This window comes from Neomonachus schauinslandi, chromosome X, assembly GCF_002201575.2.
Source record: "Neomonachus schauinslandi chromosome X, ASM220157v2, whole genome shotgun sequence".
In the NCBI taxonomy this organism is placed as follows: Eukaryota; Metazoa; Chordata; class Mammalia; order Carnivora; family Phocidae; genus Neomonachus; species Neomonachus schauinslandi.
The window spans coordinates 122,012,659-122,033,978 of record NC_058419.1 but is presented as its reverse complement, the minus strand read 5'-3'; positions in this window follow the sequence as shown (position 1 = coordinate 122,033,978).

The following is a 21,320-nucleotide window of genomic DNA, read 5'->3' as shown; positions in this document are numbered from 1 at the left end:
GGTGTGGGGGAAGTTTCTCAGGTTTTAGAACTTTGAGTTACAGGCTCAAGGGAATGGTGAACAATGCTAATGAAAATAAATGTCTCTAGATAAGGGGGAAACGGTAACAGATTTGGTTAAAAGATTATTTTCCCAACATGCGGTATTGAGCCCTCTTCCAACAATTAAAGAGATGTGTTTAGTTTTGTGTGTTCATACTTTCTGTCCCAATCTGTGAGCAGCAATTGCTTCTAGTTCAAAAGTTTAATGTCAAAAGTTTAATATCCCATTTGTAAGCCATTGAGCAGGACTCCTTGACTTCAAACGTAGTGAAGGAAACTGCCCAAACTGGAAAATGTCCACATCAGTGTGGCCGTCAAGTTACACATGGAAACTACCTCAAAAACCAAAGTTCATAGATGCTGTGTACAGAGATGCCACGTATAGATGCTGCATTCAGAGCTTCCTAACATGTCCCATGGTGAGAACATGGAAACCATGTGTGGGATAAGGTTGGAAATATGTGTTATACAGTGTTTCTTGACTCCATGCGCCTTTGATCTGTTTCTGTTTGGACACTATTACATTCCCTCTTCTCTTGCCTTTTTTTTTTTTTTTTTGGCAATTCCTCCTACCTCCTTTCCAAACAACACACACCTGCCATATTAAGGCGGTGAGTAATGCAGACTTGGCGAAGACATCAGGAAGGCTACTCTTTAGTGAAAGAAGCAGACATGTACAAAAATTACCAAACCCTGCTATTGTTAGGCACATGCCAAGAAAAGCCACAAAAAGAGGTGAAAAGGCAAGAAGCCTTAGCAACTTTGAGTATAAAACTGTTTCAGTAGGCCATGAAGTAAATCATCTCTAAACCCAATGAGAACAAAATAAGACCCTTCCATATTGCAACTCACCAGGGCCAGATCTCTTCCCACACCTTTGTAAATTGCATGTCATCATAGCTGCTGCACGATCTGAAAATGGACCAGTGGCATTGGTTTGTAGAATGCAAGAAATACTGAATGTGATACATTTGTGGGCCATGTGAATTGTGGGAGAATCTCTCAAGGATCCAAGAGGACGTTTCCCTCTTGCAACAGAACTTGAAAATTGGTAATACACATCATTTGTTCCCTATGAAACTTCTCCTGTCACTGAAAGTTCAGAATTTGAATTTTCCATAATTTCCCCCCAAGAATTCCAAGATATTAAAGAGTGAGTGCAGCAAAAGGGGAAATATTCCATCTTCCCCTCATTCCCTCTCCCTATCAGCACCGCCATTTTGGTTCTCTAGACTTAAAACCACAGCAGCACGTGCAATGCCTCAGATAATTAGGATTTTGAAGTATATGGCTTTCTTCTGCACAACCACACGTGCTCCCATTACTGAGGTTTTTTTCCAAATTCCCTCTGCCCTTCATTTATTCAAAATCTAGCTACATTTGAAGGCACAAAGCCATCCATTTCTTGGCCATTCTTGTCTACTGTGATTTCTCTCATGTGTGCTAAAGGAGTACTTGCTCTTTTCATGAGTGTGTTTGGCAATTATACTGTAAGGTCTTAAGATGGCTCTGTGTCTTCCTTATTTTTTTATTCTCATAATGCTCAATAAAATGTATAATGTTGACTGAATTGCAGTAGTTCCCAACCATGTGGAACATAGTTACTTGGAAGGCCTAGAATAACAATGAAATCTGCCCATTTATTTATTCATTTTTGTCCTTTTATAGTTGCTTTCTATATTTGAAAATTATATGATAATTATACATTTTAACAATAGGATTGCAGTATGCATCTTACATTAAAAGTGACATTTAGTTATTAGTTGTAAGAATGTGTGTCACTGGGGGGCCTGGGTGGCTCAATCAGTTAAGTGTCCTACTCTTGATCTCAGCTCAGGTCTTGATCTCGGGGTCATGAGTTCAAGCCCTGTGTTGGGCTTTATGCCTACTACGTTCACTTAAAAAAAAAAAAAAAAAAAAAAAAATGTGCATCATTTAAAGAATTAAAGATTTAAAATCATTCTAATTTCTAAAAGTAGAAAAAAAAATGTGAATCATCTAAAAATCCTCATCACCTAAAGGACACTGCCAGGAAACAATCTATATCATAATTTTATATCATAATTTTAGACACTTGCAATTAAATCCTGTTTTTTAAATGTGTAAGGAACATGGTGCCTGTTGAGTGATATACTATTTATCACCATAAACAACTTAAGTCTAAGATTCATGTTCTCCTACAGATGTAACAGACTGGAAGATATATTACCGAGATTAAAATTCAGTCTCTTCCTTGCCTTACAAAAATGAAGAAGAAATCAAACTCCATTGCACCTTGAACATTTAATAACAAATAGCAATAATAGATATTTATTTTAACCAGGCAGTAATCCATCTGTGAACATAAGTATGAATGCTGATAACAATATGAATTATGGAAACAAAAGAAAACAAGACCACATAGAGATACATCATTTGGCATGATTTATGTATACTTGCTGTTCCTATAAGGTAGACAGATATTCAGACCTCACAAAGCATATCTAGGGGAAGAGCATGCGTGAGAAAATCTCCAGACATGCGTGATTATCCAGCAAGATTAAATGTGCTGTCAGTGGTGTTCAAAGAACCTTCAGGAAGGATCATCTTTAGGTGGTGTTTGTGATGGACAGTAAATCAGTGTGAGAGAATTCAGGATAAAATTGACTGAAAGGGTCAGGGATGGCAAGGACGTTCATATCTCAAGGACATAAGAGATAAGATATCAAAACCCAGAAAGAGAGATAAGGAATCTACATGGTTCATTTGTTGTATTTTTGGCCTGAAAGACTTTCTTCTTTTTTTTTTTTTTTTTTAAGATTTTATTTATTTATTTGACAGAGAGAGAGATAGCAAGAGCAGGAACACAAGCAGGGGGAGTGGGAGAGGGAGAAGCAGGCTTCCCGCCGAGCAGGGAGCCCGATGTGGGACTCGATCCCAGGACCCTGGGATCATGACCTGAGCCGAAGGCAGACGCTTAATGACTGAGGCACCCAGGCACCCTGAAAAACTTTCTTCTGACACTCTGAAAGTGAGGGAGGAAATTCCCAGACCTCCGACATAAGGCCTCTTTCTATAGCTCTGGCTTAATATCAACTGGGGATTATGTTGGATTTGGATTCAGTCCATCAGGGATGGGCATGAGACTCCTCATTCTAAGAAGCTCCAAGGTGGTGTTAATGGTGGTGGTCTGCAGAGCATGAGAATGTTGTCATATAAGAGATATCAATACACTCCAACTTGGGATGGTTGAGGGAAGCCAGGAGTGGCTAGAGTTCTCGGCTGCCATGTTTATTGATACCAATATGGCATAAAGATGTGCAAATTTTCTATATTTGCTGGGACAAGAAAAGGGCTGGCATGCATGCTGTCACACCATGTTATGGGTGTGATATTGAGAAATTAACAAGTAGAGGGAGAAACCAGAAGGGGCAGAAATGGTGAATAGTGGTGCCATTACAGATATTTAGAAAATCAGAGGACAGATAACTTTGAAAGAGAAGGCGTTTGGGACATGTTGAGCTTGAGGAACAACGTAGATGCTCATATGGAGGTGTTCAGTGGGTGTGCTAGGCAGAATTCTGGCCCCCATGACCTCTAACCCCTGGCATAACTCCCATAGTGATGTTACATGGTAAAAGGACTCTAGTGATATAATTAAGGTTACTCATCAGCTGACCTTATTTGGGGAAATAATGCTGGTTTATCAAGGTGGGCGTGGAATCACATGAATGGTTAAAAGCAGGGAATTTTGCTGACTAGGAGAGGAACAGATGTGGCAGAAGGGGGAGTCCTGGGGAGCTGAAGCCTGAGAAGGACATCATGTGCTGTTGCTGGTGTAAAGATGGAGGTGACAGTGTGTTAAAGAATTCAAGCAGCTTTGGGGCGCCTGGTGGCTCAGTTGGTTAAGTGTCTGCCTTTGGCTCACTCAGGTCATGAACCTAGGGTCCTGGGATTGAGCCCCACATCTGGCTCCCTGCTCAGTGGGGAGTCTGCTTCTCCCTCTGCCCCTCTCCCTGCTCATGCTCGCCCTTGCTCTCTCTCTCAAATAAATAAAATCTTAAAAAAAAAAAAAAAGGAATTCAAGGAGCTTCTAGAAATTGCGAACAACCCTGGTGGAGAGCCAGTGAGGAAGGTGAGACCTCCGTGCTAGAATCCCATGGAACTGGATCCGCCAACCATCAGAATGAACCTAGACGTGATTCTTTCTCAGAGTCTCTAGATGAGAGTCTGTAGCAGTCCACATGTTATTTCCAGCCTGTCAGACCATGAGCAGAAGAACCAGCCCAGTCGGACTTCTGAACAACACAGCTATGAGAGAGTAACTCAGTGCTGTCTTCAGCTGCTGATTTGGGGCCAGTTTGTTACAGCAGCAATAGAATACTCATACACCAGAGGTACATGATTCGTGATAAAGGGGGAATTATCTGCATGGCTTAATAAAATATTGCTGAGACAGAAGGTCAAGTGTAGGATATTAAGGACAGAGGGGCTGTGAAAATGGCCGTGCATTGTGAGTGTACGTGCTTCTTCCTGTTAGGGTGGTGTAAGAAACCGGATAAAGAGTGAAAAGCACATCTGAGGGAACAAGGTTAAGAGATCATTCTAATGAGCCTTACAGCAGCTTCCATCTGGACTTAGCAGGGAAAGAATCTGACAAGGTGGGCACTGAAGATGCATGAGAGAATGGTCTCACCCTGGTGGGGAGAAGAGCTCTGGAGCAGCAGGAGGGAGCCTGGGCTTTCTGCCATCAGACGGTCTGGGTTCCTTTGCTCTGGGTAAGTCCATCATCCAGAGCCTTGCCTGCCACCACGTTTGAGGACTGGTTTCATGTTCATCCTTTTAGTCTTGAAAAAGTGACCTTAAGCCATGAAATTCCATGATCCCTTTGCTTGGGAGCCTGTAGACTCCGGGAGTCTCGGTCCCTCTCCTTCAGAGTACCGTCTTGTTGGCCATCGTCCTGGTTTCTGTGTCGTTTCCAGACAACCTGGAGTAGCTGCTTCCCACCCATGCGGTCTTCAAACATACTGGTTGTACCCACTGTTGCCTGTATCTGGGTGGGAAGATGGGTGGCTTTGTCTTTAGGCTCAATTCCTTCTCAAAAATTCCCTTCTTGGCAAGGCTTTCCTGACGTATATAAAATGGCAGTCTATAATGGCAATCTGTACAAAGGGCCAATTCCAAACTCCGGCTTGGCACTCATTCCGTTCCTTTCATTACACATATATCTATATCTGTATCTCCGTTGATTGTCTGTTTCCTTGGCCAGATGATTAAAGAAATGAATACATGAGGGCAGGACTTTGTTTTGTATTCCCAATGGCTAGAACCATGCTTAGCACTTGCCAGCCCTTCAGACCTACTTATTGTATAATGAATGAATACATATTGTGTATGAATTAAGTAAAAATAAACATTTAAATCTACCATGTGGCACTTGTGAAGATTAATCTACAAGCTCAGGAAGGCTGAGTCTAGAAGGTCTAATAAGACCATTATCCCCATTTCCGCCTGTCCGTAGTCATTCCAGAATATGGACAATTGAAGTGTACATAGTAGCTTACTTTTTCCTTGAACATATTTTTTTATTGTTTCCCTCTAATATCTGCAGAGCCACCTACTTGGTACTCACAGCCACATGCCATGACATACGTGGAAAACCTGCATAATGAGGCTGTGAATTTATGCATTTTTGGACATTTGTGTTGCACACTGTAAACTTGTAATTCGTCACCCCAGAACACCGCCTGGGACACTTGGCATCGGAAGACACAGCAGAAGACGTTGGCCTTTTGGACTAAAGGATTGTAAGTACCTGCAGGGCTAATGTAGGTGATCTAACTGGCATTGTCTGCTCACATTCTCACAATCCATGCAAAGTGGATGTGTCTGAATGTGATCATTTTCATCTCAAAATACTAACATTTAGAGTATAGTAAAACCAAACCTTACTTAACATCCCTTACTAGTTAAAAAAAAAAAAAAATTCCTTTGCTAGTTTTTTTTTTTTTTTTGTAACAATGCTAAGATTAATGGTGTCAGAAAAGGAATATTGCTGTTATAATTTGAAAATTTCTGGAAACATTTGGCGCTGCCCTTTTGAGAGAGGATTATATGACATTGAGCAAAGATGGTCAAGACAATTTATTCTTTGGAAACGGATCCTGTAATCTGTGTCCAGTGGGGCTCCATTTTCCCCTGGAGGGATCTTGTCTGTGCGTGTATCCCGTAAGAATAATTTTCAGCCATCCTAATAGCCAGTCGGCACATAACTGGGCAGGACAAACATCCTGCTGGGATGGGGTTTTCCATGTGAAAACAAAGCAGGTTGCATGAACTTTCCAGGTCAGTCGTGAAGTGAAAATACAGGGAAAGGAGAGGGGACCAAAACGAGATGGGAAACTCTAGGAGAATAAGATATCGGCATGCTTCTAGAGTTTTTTCCTCTCTCCTCTCACTTTCCTGTGGTCGTACAATTTGCTTTTCATAAGGTAAATATGAGTAAATCTCCAGTGCCTTGAAGAGACTAGAAATGGGCATGATTAGTCTCAAGTTCTCCTGGTGTCTCCCTTATAAAGTTGCTATTGTCACACCAGAACCTGATGTACCCCCTGCCTGCCCCAAATGCAGACATGACCAGAGTCATCTACTTAATAAAATCTATTTCAGACACACTGACACCATTCCATGTAAAGGGTCTGAAATAGGCAATATTCAGTCATGGCAATTTTGTATGTTCATAATATAGCTCTGCAAGCACATTGAAGTAATTCAGAGAAATGCATGGATGTTCTTTCAGAAAGTGGCCTGGAGAACCTCCGGGGACTTGGGTTTTGCTTCATGCCGTGGTTTAAGCATGCTCAATCTCCTTGCCCTTGTGGTGTGCCTTGTACACTTCTGCATGTGGTCCTCCTCTACTTCTGGAAACATGGAGGACCGTCCATGTGCTGCAGACTCTACATGGTGAGGCATCACAACAGTGATGTGTGTCACTTCTGGGATGAGGATGAAGTAACCTTGCTTTGACTTGCCTCTCCAGTGGTCTGTTCCCTGGTGCTAGAATGCCTGACAGCTGTATTGACATGGTCGCATCGTAAGCTGGCGAAGCCTCCATTGGCCAGTCTGTGGGTGACAAGGATGAGCAGAGTCTCTCTGCTCATCACACTGGGGTTGAAGAGTAGGCAAGAAATACAGCTTTGTGTTCTATACCAGAGAGATTTTGGAGTGGTTAGGTATGGTCCTAGAACCTGGCTTATTCTCACTGAAAGTCTCCAGGGGGGGGGTAAATAATTATGGCAGGCAGTACTCAGTGGTGCTTGCTGTTGATGATAAGTTTGTAGTCAGCATTTATATAACATTCAGAGGGTACAAATAGCCACTGCAGAAGCTCTGGCTGGTCCCAGAGATTACAACCTACTGGAAATCCTATTTGGAAACATCTTTTTCCTGGGAGGTTATCAAAACTCCTGACATTATGAGTTCTGAAGTGGCTGGACCCTTGCTAGCATACTGTATGGCTCTGACAAACTTCATTAAGTCAGAAATCCCAAGAGGGTAGCGTGCAGATCTTCAGAGGGGCACACAGTTCCTAGTTTTGCCTGAGCGGTGGAGAACTAGAGTAAAAACATCTTGAGCATTCACAAACACTCCTAATATCACTAGCAATTAATAATAATTGGCACTCGGAACTGACTACCCAGAGTCAATATACAGAAATGTCATCCTTTTGGAGTGGAGCTATTTCGACATGTTAAATTGCAGTAATATTAAACTCAGCTGTCATTTCAGTGTTATGTGGTTTGAGGACTCAAGTAAAATTAGGATCATGGCCATGGGGAAAAATTAAAAGGTAGGCTTGACAGAAAGAGGGAAGAGCTGATCTTAGTAGAAAATATGAATTTATGCAGAGCGTATTCTCCACATCTTCCTTTTATCCCTACGGGGAGAGAGAAACTCAACCATTATATTTATAGATACAATTATAAGTGCAGTCTAATCTCTTTTCAATTATAAGAAACTCGGCAGACAAAATCTGACAACATACACAATAGAAACACGCCCAAGCTGCGTAGTTTGGGGCGGATAAAACCCTTTTCCACAAAACATCCAGAGATGAACAAAGTTAAGCGTTGCCATGATTTTTTGCTGCTGCGTGGAAGCAGGCTGGAGATTTCACAATCCACTTCTGCTTAAATTCTTGTTTGGTGATAATAAAGTCTACTGACATTTGTTTTACAGTACAATGTTGTACTGATCTAATATAGAATTAAAATAATAGTAATTAAAAGGGAACACAAGACAAAGAGGGCATACGGTGAGTCAGAATTATTCAGTGTGGACAATGAACCTGGCTTTCTTGTTCAAGAAATCTGATTTTGCACAAAGAGAATTCGTCACTTCTTTGAACATAAATAATCGTTGGAAATGCTTGAGTTATTTATGTCAAATTTAGAAAGAAAAGGTTAGCTGATTCAAAACTTTCATTGCTGAAAATTAAGTGATTGCATAGCATAGGAGAGAGCGGTAAGTTTATGATACCTTACAGAGGGTCAAGATTACGATGCCTACAGATTTTCTCTTTTCTATTGCCCCCCCTTCATTGTGTTCCCCATCATCGGTGCCCTATACAGCCCAGGGGTCCCCAAACACCGCATTTCCATATCCTGCAGTCTTGCTTCTTCTCCACTTTCTTGCCTTTCCTAGGTCTCCTCCTGCTGCTGCTTCAATTAGGATGATTTTCGGGCAAGATTAGAAATTACTGCTCTAACGAATGGTCTGCTGATTCCAGGACATTAAGGCTTCTCCCTGTTGGAACTGGCTAGTCTTCAGAGTTCTGAGGTCTCACAGGGGCTGTGGCTGGTGACCAGGAACTTGGACCCACCTGGAACTCTGGAGAGAAATGTCCTACCTGTGTCCCCGTTGCTGGGAAGTTGATCTTGAGGGGAGGTGGTGAAATGATCATGGAAAGTCTTCTCCTTTATGCTACTTAGAAGAATGTCTCTGTTGACTTAGGTTCTGCTCTGTGTAACCCTGAAGGTAGAGAGATGAACAAGGAGGTGAGAAATTAGAGGAGAACAAGGGATAGGACGGGGATACAAAGGCTGTGACCAGGAATAAAAGCCATATTCGTTAGCACGTTGCTTTACATTCCAGTGCATGCAGGTGGGGGCACTTGTGCCGAGTCAAGAAAGGGTCTTGGCACCTTGCACCGTGTAGGCAGGCTCCCTAGAAATAGATGCGCCAGCGGTGTCCTGAAGTCATCTTGTGCGTCACCCATGGAGTCTTCCCTGTGCCTAGATGTCGTTGTCAAGTGCTTTATTTAGCCAGTCTGGGCAGAACGTAGGACTCATTTCGACACTAAGTTATTTCCAATGGCCCACCTCCTCCATCTTGCCCAGTTTGCTCAAACAAAGTACCATTGCCTTACACAACCACATTTTTCTTTGTGCATTTAATGAGACGGTCTCTCTTTTCAGCATCCAGTCAGCCAGTGTTCATTTAGCCTTAATAAAGAAATAAAATCAGTATGATGTGAGAGACGTGGAGGACAAGGGTATTTTGCTAGCCATGGCTAGGTTTGAGGTCTGAAGTGACTTCAGCCGTTTCTGGTTTGACCAGCTGGGCAGAGAGAGCTGTCTTCTGAAGTAGCAAGGTTGAGAGTAGAAGAGCTTCCTGTGCTGGTTGCAGTCCTTGCCCACAGTCCAAACCCAAACCCTGGAAACTCTGTTTCAACACACAGCAGTCCTCACTAAAGGGCCAAGGGTGTCCATATATGTGGAATGAGGCCAATTTGGCTCCACCCCGCAGGAACCAGCTCAGAGTCCTTGCCTTGTCCCTGCTGGGCAAACAAAGCTAGCCTGGTGACATAGGAATCTAACATTCCCGTATATCATTATGCAGATCCGCCTACTGTTGACGAAGATACAAACTATTGATTGTTGCAGTTAGAGTTTGCATTTGAATACTGGAGAGTGAATTCTCTCTCTTTACCTCTGTTCCTGGGCTTTCTCCTAAACCCTTTTCAAGCTAATTGCTTTGCTGGTTCTAGAATCTGACCTCAGAGAATAACTCAAGTGCAGATAACTTAAGAAACATGCACTACCATATAATTGAAACCATTTCAGGTCTTTTGCAAAGCTATTATGAAGAATTCAGTTTTAGTCTTATTTTTACTTAGTGCTCAGACTAGCTGTGCCCTCAACAGGATGAGGGGTCCATTTGCAAGAGCAAAGAGTTGAGATGCCTGGGGTTTAGGTGAGGGTGGGAAATGGAAGCTCCATTTTAGAGGCAGTTTCATTACTGCCTAGAGTTGCTCAGAAGCGGTCAGAAATGAGGGTTGGCGACAGGACTGGTGACTAGGCCCTTCCTATGTGTTATGGCTGAATTGTGTGCCCCCAAAATCCATGCATTGAAGCTCTAGCCCCTAGGACCTCAGAATTTGCAGACAAGGGTCTTTGCAGAGGTAATTAATATAAAATGAGGTCCTATGGGTGGTGTCCTCATGAGAAGAGGATATTTGCATGTAGATGCTCACACCAGCGATGAGAAAAAAAACGTGTCAGAAAATGAAACCCTATTGGTTAAGCTCCTTAGTGTGTATGGTACTTAGTTATGGCATCCAGAGCAGACGAATGCATTCTGAAAGGACACTGTGTGTGTGTGTGTGTGTGTGTGCGCATGCATACACATGTGTTTGGGTGTAGCTGTCTTTCAAAGATAAATCCAGAAGTTGTCTGGGGGGCTCAGTCTGTGAAGCATCTGCCTCCAGCTCTGGTCATGATCGCGGAGTCCTGGGATTGAGTCCCGCATTGGGCTCCCTGCTGAGCGGGGAGCCTGCTTCTCTCTCTGCCCCTCACCCTACTTGTGCTCTCTCTCTCTCCCTCTCTCAAATAAATAAATAAAATCTTAAAAACAAACAAACAAACAAAACAAAGATCAATCCAGAGAGCTAACTCACTCCCAACCCCTAAAGCAATGAGGATATACACCTTGAGGTGATCACACGATGATAATGTCTGGCCTTATGATAGGCAGAATAATAGCCTCCCAGAGATTTCCACGCCCCGATCCCCAGAAACAGTGAAGGTGATATGTTCATGGCAAAAAGGGACTTTGCAGATCCGATTAAAGTCATGGATCTTGAAATAGGGAGATGATCCTGGATTATGGGAACGGGCCTCATTTGATCACTTGACCTGTTTAAAGAGGGAGGTGGGGGAGTCCATCAGACATAGCAGAAGCAAAGGAAGCAATGCAGCCGGATGAGAAGGATTGCGTGCATCCTTGCTGGGTCCGAGATGTAGCTGACGTCATGCAGGGACCATAGAGGCCAGTCCAGGAGCGAAGGACAGACCAAGGCTGGCAGCCAGAAAGACAGCAGGGTTGCCCTACAACTTCAAGGGACCGGACTCTTCCAAGCACCTGCACGCATTTGAAAATGGATTCTTCCCAGAGCCTGCAGATAACAACCTAGCCTGGGTGACACCTTAACTTCACCCTTGGGAGACCCTCAATAGAGAACTTTAAAGAGCCAGCTACATTCCAGAAATGCAGAACGGTGAGCTAATATATGGGTATTTTTAGAAGCTGCGTGATCTCTGCTGATTTGTTAGAAGCTGCTCGATCTCTGTTGATTTGTTACAGTAGCAACAGAAAACTAATACAGGTGTATCCTGCCATAATTTTGGCACACTCCCTTTTGACCTCAGGGGATTTTGCCCCTTATTACATAAAATATGGTCTGCGGACCAGCAGCTTAAGTATCACCTGGGAGTTTGTTAGAAATACAGAACTTTGGGCCACATGCAGATGTGCTGATTCAAAATCTGTGTTTAGACAAGATGCCCAGGTCATTTCTTGCGCATGCAAATGCTACCTGTCTCCATTCAGAGATCCAAGGACAAGGAGGAACTTCTTTCTTATTTAGCAACATGAGGAGAGGTTTCCAAAAATTACTTAGATAAAATCAATCTGTTAGTGACACCTCCAAGGAAACAGTAGTCTATGGGACATTTCTTTATCTTCAGCTGTTTGAAGCCTTCTAAATACATGTAATTCTCGTAGTCTGTTTCATTGCTGGCAAATCTTGTGTTAATGCGATGTTGACAGGAACATTCCTGGGAGCCAAACTGACTTCAGCCTGGATCTTTGCATTTTCAGTTCCGATGTCGGTTTTCTGTGTGAACACTAATCCGGGCAGGACAGGGCAACATCTGCTGCAGAGGTTTATAAAACCACCTTCATATCCTCCCTTTCATCACGAACACCTTGGGGCTTCCTGAAGTGTCTCTCCGTCTACCTCCTGCCGGCTACTGGTGTGGATAATCCTCTGAATCCAGCCACTCCTTCACTCACTTTGTCAACTCCTTAAACCCAGGGTGATCATTTCTCTTTGACAGCTGGTCTGGGGACGCGGTGGGCATGTTAATAATCAATCTGTCTTCCCTCTAATCTGGGTTATCTTGTCTTTACGAGACTCTCCATCAGGCTCTGCCTCCCAGATCCTTGATCTCAGCCATGGCCTGAGTTGTTGTTTTCTCTGCTAACTACTGCGCTCACCAAGCACCTTCCCTATGCACTGGTCTTTCAAGCATCCTGATTGTCAGAGATGAAGCTAACAGGCCGCTTTGATCTAGCTTTTCAAGAGATAACGTATCCACAGTTAAACTTCCCCAGAGGCAAAACCAGTTGGATATCAGAATAAAAACAAACTGAATGTAGCTCAGTGTGTAACTCTAATGACTAATACAGGTAAATTAGGGATTAATCTATCAAACAGAAACTCCCTCTAATGCATCAAGAGGGTGTTCATTGGATATGAAATTATTCGATGATTTCAAATGTTGTAAACTGCCTGCTGATTTTTTTTTTACAGTAAACAAATGGTGTTGCTTAAATCTTCACATTTGTAGAAATAGAAACCAAACGTTATTATGCTCCTACTGTGATGAAGAGGACAGGCTTGTGGTGGTGAAGATTATGCTCTATGTATGATGTATGCATGGTGTAAAATGAGTCCTCCAGTGGAGGACCCTCATGTATGATGGTTTAAGCATATGAACAAATACTCAAGATACAGCTTTTTGGAAGCTATAGTGGATGCATTCAGTAAACACTGGGACTAAAATGTGGGCTTTTGAGTGCCTCAGTGTGGGAGGTGTAGTCATCAGGGAAATTTAAATCATGCCACAATCAAAAGTAAAAGTATTGATAACTTCTGTTCATCAAAACACAACATTCACAGAGTGAAAAGGTCAGTTAGGGCATTGGAGAAAGTAGTTGTGACACCTAACAGAGAGAAGAGTTATATACTGCATATATAAAGAACACCTTTAAATCAATATTAGATATGCAGAAAACACAATCGAAAAGATGGGCTGAATAGACAACTTTAGAAGATACCATCAAAATAACCAAGATGCATATTGAAAACTTCCCAAATTTGTTAATCAGGAGAATGCAAATTGAGCCCACAGGGTGTTACCACTGTACAACCTCCAGAAGTTGCTAAAATGGAAAAAACAGAAAATATTAAGTGTTGGTGAAGATGTGGAGCAACTGGAACTCCTATGGGTGTGTGCCTTGGTCGGTCCGTAAACCTGGAATCACCTGCCAAAGCAAGGATGTGTGCTCACCCTGTGGTTCAGCAATTCCAGTCTTAGAAATCCACACATTTATTCACCGTCCACATGGAAATGAATGTTTTTTTAGCAGCACTGTTTATGATTACCTCACACAGGAAACAGCTTAGTCATCCACAATAAACTGAGTAGGAAAATATTGAAGAAGTCTTGATAAAGGAAGTGTCCTTTGAGCTCAGTGTCAAAGAATGAGTTGAATTTTATCCCTGATTTAGTCTGAGATTACTTCTGCTCATTTTACACCATGCACGTTACTTTTTTCAATGTATGTCTTAGCACCCTGAACTTACTTTACGTTTCTAGTTATTTTTCGGGACATTTTCAATGCCTGACCCAGGGCCAAGCACAGAACAGATGCCTGTAGATGCATGAGTGTGTGTCTGCTAGAAAAAAAAAAAAAAATCAGATAAAACAACTTCTCAGACAGTGGAAACATTGCCTATTTTTCCCTTTCATGTTTAGCCCTTTTACAAACTTTAAAAGGATGTTTAATTATAAGACAGAATATCTGCTATGTGATGTCTCTATCACTTCGGTTGGCTAATTGGGTTTGGCTACTGAGAAGGAGAAGTGGATTCTGGAGAATGGGAATTGAAACTCTCTACTCCCCATATTAAAAGGCATGGCTAACTGGTGGTAAGAGGTACCCCAGATAGCTAAGTCCTTGGCCATCCTCCTTGACCTTTATTTACTTCTTCTAAGAGACAGACTCTTCAGTGGAGGACCCTCATGTCTGAAAACTCATGTTATTCCTCACAGTCTGCTAAGAAATCCAGCTCTTTGAAGAGGAGGGGATGATTCTGATCACTGGTTCTTAAATAATAATACTGTCATAATAAAGAGCCTTAAGCTGTCTCCTCTAGAGATGTGGAATTCATAACCCTGACATAAAAATGCCATTTTAAAAAAAAGAATCCTTGCAAAGAATACCTGTGTTTAATTTGAGGCATAAAAATGCCTTTTTTTTTTTTTTTTTGAGAAATCCTTGTGTAGAATCTTTGTGTTTAATCTCTAGGTATAACAACAAAAAAGAAAGAATGATGATTTATATCTTGTAACAGCTGAGCCCTTTTCCCCAGACTTTTGGTCTCTTCACTCATCTTATTCTCTGATGTGGTCAGGAGGGGTTGTGATTCCCGCCCCCCCCCCCTGCCCCCCGCCTTAGGTATGCATTTCAGGAGGTTACATGCAGGGGAAGACCCTTTGTTATTATCTGTTCCGCATGGGAAGCAGGCACAAGCTTAACCTGGAGCATAGGTAGTGAAGTGAAGCCTGGATTCTTACTGTTTCTGGAATTCTTGGATTGGTTCATTATCCTGGGCAAATAGATGAATTCTAATGATCTGGTTACTTAACGTGCATAAATAAGATACTATACTAAAGGATCTGCCTCCATTTTTGACATTTGCCTGCTGACAGCCTTTAAGCAGAACTCCTCCTCCCTCTCCGTCCTACATGCAAACAAAATGATAAGAATGCCTAGGTGCACCCTCCTTTGGCCAGGGTGGAAGGTTTAAGCCCTGCAAGCCCCAACCTGTGTTCAGGAACCCTCAGACCATCTCCATGCCCTAACCACCATGAAAGCTCAGCTGTCTCTTTCCATGCTTTGTAGACCCATTTTGGACTAGTTTGCGAGCCTGCCCTGTTCTCCCCCAGAAAGCTTCATTATGCGAGTAATAAATCTTTTCATATATATATCATGCTTGTGCTATTATGGATCTTGACCTCTAAACCAAATTGTGAGTGGAAGGGGGTCTAACCCACCACTGTGGAAGGACTTTAACAGATGCTAAATCCCAGTCCTGAGCAATAGTGTGGAAGAGGCCAATATCATTCTGCAGGACAGCCAGAGCTTCACTCCTTTGAGCCCAAAATGCACTCACCCATCAATATTTGAATAACTTGCTTCTTACAGATTTTCCAATAGTGATATATTTTATTTATTGCTCTTTCCTTAGATGCCATGTACATGGGATTTGAGGCCTGAAGTGATTCTCTCCCCTATGAACTGCCATAGTGTTTTGTTTGTCACTTTCTTGAACAGTTGATTATGGTCTTCCTTCTATTACAGTTATGTGGATATGCTACATTGCTTTGGGCAGTGGGGTTATCTGCTCATTATGAAACAGTGCCTTACAGAATCCATGCTCAATGAATGTGTGAATGAAGCCATTTTGAACCCCAGTAGCAAAGGTGCGATGGAAGCACAATGCTATTCAATTTGCACCGAGCATTTATGAGGACACATTGAAGTATTTATAGATCCATCTTGAGCCACCATAGCAAAGATGTGATAAAAGCAAAGTGCTGTTCGTTTTGCACCAAGCTTTTACAAGTACACATTTAAGAGGGTCAAACAGGCTTTTCCTTGTTTATACCACTGTCTCATCAGCCCACTGTACAAGATCACATGTTTTCTTGTTCACTAATATGGGACAAAAGAGAGAATGAGCCTTGAATATGGCATAACCAAGTGTGTTACGGAACTACAATACTAAACCCCTATTTGTGGAACTGTTACTATGCACTGCCCACTCTGCCAGCCTCATTGCATGTAGTAATTCGGGTGACCATGTCAACAACACTCTGAAGTATATATCATTTTTAACCCCATTGTACAGATCTGCAAAACTGAGGACCAGTGAAGCTAAGGGGTTGTCAAGGTTATATGATGGTAAGACGGGATGCCAGGCACATGAACTTAGGGGTTCTCCCACTAGATTCCATGTACACTCTTAGTGTGTGCACCGTTCAGCCTTTTATTAGACTCCAAGCTGGCTCCTAACGTTCTGAACTCCTGGAATCCACACCCTCATGTCATTGCCTTGTCTTGTGTGTGGGAAGGACCTAAGACTTGCTTCTAACCAACAGAGCACAACAGAGGAGGTGTCATGCCATTGCTGCGATGATGTAACATGAGGTTGTAACTTCTGTATTACTTGGAGTCTCTCTTCTTTGCTGGCTTTGAAGACGGAAGCTGCCATGTTGCAGACGCCCAGATGGCAGAGAACTAAGAGCTGTGTTCAGCCAACAGGAAACTGAGGCCCTTAGTCCAGTTGTTCACAAGGACTGAATCCTGCCAACAGCCATATGAACTTGGAAGTGGATCCTTCCTCACCTGAACCTCAGATGAGACCACTGCCCTGGCCAACACCTCAACTGCAGCCTTGTGAGGGGTCCTGAAGTAGAAGACCCAGTCAAACCACGCCTGGATTCCCGAACCACAGTAACCACAAGATAATAACTGCACTGGTTGAAGCCCCTAAGCTTATAGTTATTTGTTGCACAGATGTAGGTAATGGAGGAAGGTTACTATGTTTAGAAAACAGCATGGTTCTCAAAGCCTTTTTATCAGTGGCAGCTTCATTGTTGATTACCTTTCTCTTTTTCCCCCTCCCTCTCATCTCTGAGCACAGTACCTTTTATTTATTTATTTTTAAAGATTTTATTTATTTATTTGACAGAGAGATCACGCACAAGCAAGGTGAGCTGTAGAGGCAGAGGGAGAAGCAGACTCCCTGCTGAGCTGGGAGCCCGATGCGGGACTCGATCTCGGTACCCTGGGATCATGATCTGAGCCGAAGGCAGATGCTTAACCAGCTGAGCCACCCAGGCACTCCAGAGCAGTACTTTCTAAATGACCCTGATCATAAGAATCACCTGGGAGTGCTTTTGAAATGTGCACAGTTCTACCCTTTAGGACTCAGTTAATTGGTTTAGGAGTCTGGAATTTCAGCAAGATGCTCACGTATTTTTGTGCACAGGCCGAGTTGCAAAACACTGTCATAGATTTAGGCAGCCTATCTAGACTTTGATTATATTTTAAGACTCCTGTAGAGTTTGAGGCGCCTTGTCTGCAGTGAAGCCCTGGGACTGGTTTTGTTTTTTCTTTTTGTTTTTTTTATAGATGCTACCCAGGCATTTTAATGTGCAGCCAGAGTTGGGAACTGCTGACTTAGAGCAAGCTCAATATCAGTAACTGGAGAAGATTCTATCAAGTATCCATGCTTAGCTTTCCAATGGGGAAGGGATATAGAGACAATTGTTCGAGCAAAGATATACTTTCCTATAAGACTGACTCCCTCAAAGCAAGAATGTCAGTTCATCTTTCAAGTCTACTCATTAAAGTGATTGATTCTAAAATGTCCCAAAATGTAAGCATAACTGCACAGCGTCTGCTAGTAAGATGTTTTTGAATATCAGAGTGAAAAAAATAAAAGCTGCCAATGAGGAGCCACCTGGCTGGCTCTGTTGGTAGAGTGGGTCTTGATCGCTGGGTCATGAGTTCGAGCCCCACGTTGGGTGTAGCGATTACTTAAAAAACAAAAGCTACCCATGAAGATAATGGCAGAATTTTCTTTATAACCTCTAGACTCTTCTAGAAATGTGGGTGGAATATACAAAGGGTACAGATCCAGACAGAGTTGGCTATGTAATTTGTAGAGTCCTGTACAAAATGAAAATGTGAGGCCCCAAGTTCAAAAAGTAGGAAAAACATGCTGTCAAAGGAACAAGGTGTAAAGCTGTTTCCCTTCTTCCACACTCTGTCTCTTGCCTTGTCATGGTATTTTTTATTTGCTCTTTAATGTTGTCCTAAGTAAAGGAAAATCAAAATTTTAAATTATTAGCTTGGGTATTACCATTCTTCTTTCTATTGTGCAACGCCAGTTTTAAATGCAAATGTGAAAGCATTTAACTTATATACAGAACCACTGAAATTACCCAATTTATATTTCATTGCTGGTACATGCATATGTATTTTGTTCTCACCAAAACAGGGGAAACACTGCATAAAACTAAATCAGCTGTTTTTATCTTGCTTCATTCTGTGTGCACCTTCTACCAGTACTTTCCATCAGTGGTTTGCTGTTGAAGATGAGGGACAGAATAGGAAAAGAATTCTGGGCTGACCTAGCTTTGTCTTTCCTTCTGTGTTATTAGTTTCAGCCTGAGTGATTGGGAAGTACCACAAGAAAGGCTATGATGGGTTCCATTGTTGTATTTCTGTAGAATATCATTGCCTTCCCTTCCTTTTGCATTTGAAGCATGCTGTGGTTCAAATGGAAGGCAGGGCCTCTCTGAGCTGTTAGCATTCACACTTACTCATTATAGAAGTGATGTGCTCACCTTGTCCTCACTTTGAGCCTCACAGATCCCCCACACGTTGGGGATCCCCCAGAATTCAGTGCTCTTGGAACACTGCATGTGCTGTACATGAACAGGGCAGCAAGAAACACTGAACACACATCTTGTGTGCATTTCTTCTTCTCACATGCATGCTCCATTCTCCCATTGCATTTCACTTACAAGACACAAGTACAAAGAAAAAATTATCAAGAATTTCAATGATGACACCAGAGCATTAAACCAAGCATGGGGTCCTGTGTGACTGACTGCACAGGTCCTGTGCCATACAGCTAGCCCCAAAGTTCTGTGTAACTACAGTGAGAACCAGAAAACAAAGCAATGGAATCAATGGTCAGCATTGGCATCAACAAGCAGACATGGATCGATCTGTTGGCTTTGAGACTCCAGAAATCTGAGGAGATGGTTTTATTCATCCTTCTTATGGATTTTCAGTAAGCCATAGGCCACATGTGGGCCTCTGACCCTACTTCTCAGCATGGTTTCTCCTGTCACGATTGATAAGTGCAGGTTGAATCAGAAGATTATTTGTGACAAAATAGAAAATGTTTTATATGACAGATGGAGGCTGGGTGAAAGAAGCAGGCTCTTCTCTGATTTTCCATCTCTGGTTACAGCTCTCAGGATCTGAATTTGGAGGATAATGTGTTGGGTAGAGCATGGCATAAATGATGCGCTCACTAAATCATAAGAGAAGCCATAAGTTCTGATTTTGCTTGCTTGCTCCTTTCGTCAAATAATTCTGAAATCAATTCCTAAATTGGTATCCCTGTAGCCTGATACCATTATAATGTCTGGGCCACATTGGATGATGCATCTCTGTTGACATCCTCTCAAAAGTTTGGAGGAGGGGTAGACAAAAACACTGCTTATCTCCCTTACACCCCTCTCTCCCTTCCGTCCTACCAGGAGTGACCCACATAGAGAGCCAAGAAATGGACTGTTTTGTTTTGTTTTTTTAAACACTATTTAATTTATTTGGTGGAGTTAAAATTTTTTTTCTCCCTTGTCCAATCGGGTTTCCAGAGACAGTCTCAGTACTTAGCACGACTGCATTCATTTTGGAAAATGTGAGGGCATTTTGAACAATAACAGAAGACTTCTAAGGGAGGTATGAAGCTCTTCAGAAGCTTCCTCTTTGAGGTTCTTTTTGACCTACCAGGCACTGTAAGGGCAAATACAAAATAAAAAAATAAGAGGCTTAATTCTCCCTGATAAAAATAAGGGATGAGATGTTCTCCCTTTCCTTTGCTTAGAATATTTGCTTTAGAAAATTTGTTTTTTTCCTCTTCGAAATATATTTCTCTGCCAAACACATGGGATGGCAGCTGACTCCCTAGTTAGAGCAGAACTTGTCCTAGGACTTACAGGCCTCAATTTGCCCTTAAGTGTTTCATTTGAAACAATGATTGCATTTCTGTCAGGCTTGGGTTGTTTCTCACTCAGCTTTCCTGAGTATGACAACAAGTACGTTCTTAGAATTCTTTATAGGGCTGTAAAAGCAGGCAGGGTCCTTCTGCCTGAATGTGCTCTTGAAGAACCATGGTGACCTACTCTCAGAGACTTAGCTAAGTGTGCGTGAATGTATGTGTGCTTGCCTCTTTTGCATGCCTGGATTTAGGTGTATGGAAGATCTAACTATCCCAGCTGTTAAAGCAAGAGGATGCCTGGGAGGTGTGCCCGTGTCTGCCTCAGGGTGAAGAAACAATCAGCCATCATTCTGTTCCCTTCTGACCTGCCAATCCTGAGACTATCATTTCTTAATGATATTAATTTCTTAATATCCCCTTGCATAATGCTCCCTTTTGGGGGCTCTGCCTGATTTGGGCCCTTACACGCCACGTAACTGAGATGATGGCCCGTTTCTTCTGTGAGGCTCTGCTCGGCAGATGCTTGCATGGCCAGCCATGGACAGGCGTGCAGCAGGAAGCTTTGAGGCCGCCATTGTGGGGAGTATACTGCAGTAATTATCACATTAACTCACGTCACTTTATTCAAATACTTTCAACCTTTTAACTGCTGAATCTAAGCTTCAGAACTTATCCTCTCTCCCTTATCCTGATGCTTATGTAGAGTAAATTTGGCTAAGAGCAAACTCATTTTGAGGTTATTATTTGAAAGAACAGTTGACACTCCTGCAAACCAGGGCTCTAGTCACAGATTAACCTTCTTTTATTGCCCGTCTTTAAAAAGCCAGGCCATTGTATCCAAATTAGTGATCGCTATTGTTATTTTGCACCGCTCATAATTAGATTCAGCTCATTAACATGGGCCCCTTAGACTTTTTTATTTTAGACCATGAATTTTGCATTCATTGATGCACAGTAAAGAAAATGCAAACCTGAACTGCTCTCAGACAGGGCCCCAGGTTAATTTTCTTTCCTGACTTCATTTGTTGGGGAAGAAAAATTTCTCCTCTCGCCTCTCAAGGTTCATTACGTGGGCGTGTGAGAATTAGCATACGTGCTGCCGAAGCAAGCACTGGGCGTGTGAGAGTTAAAAGAACAAAAGAAAG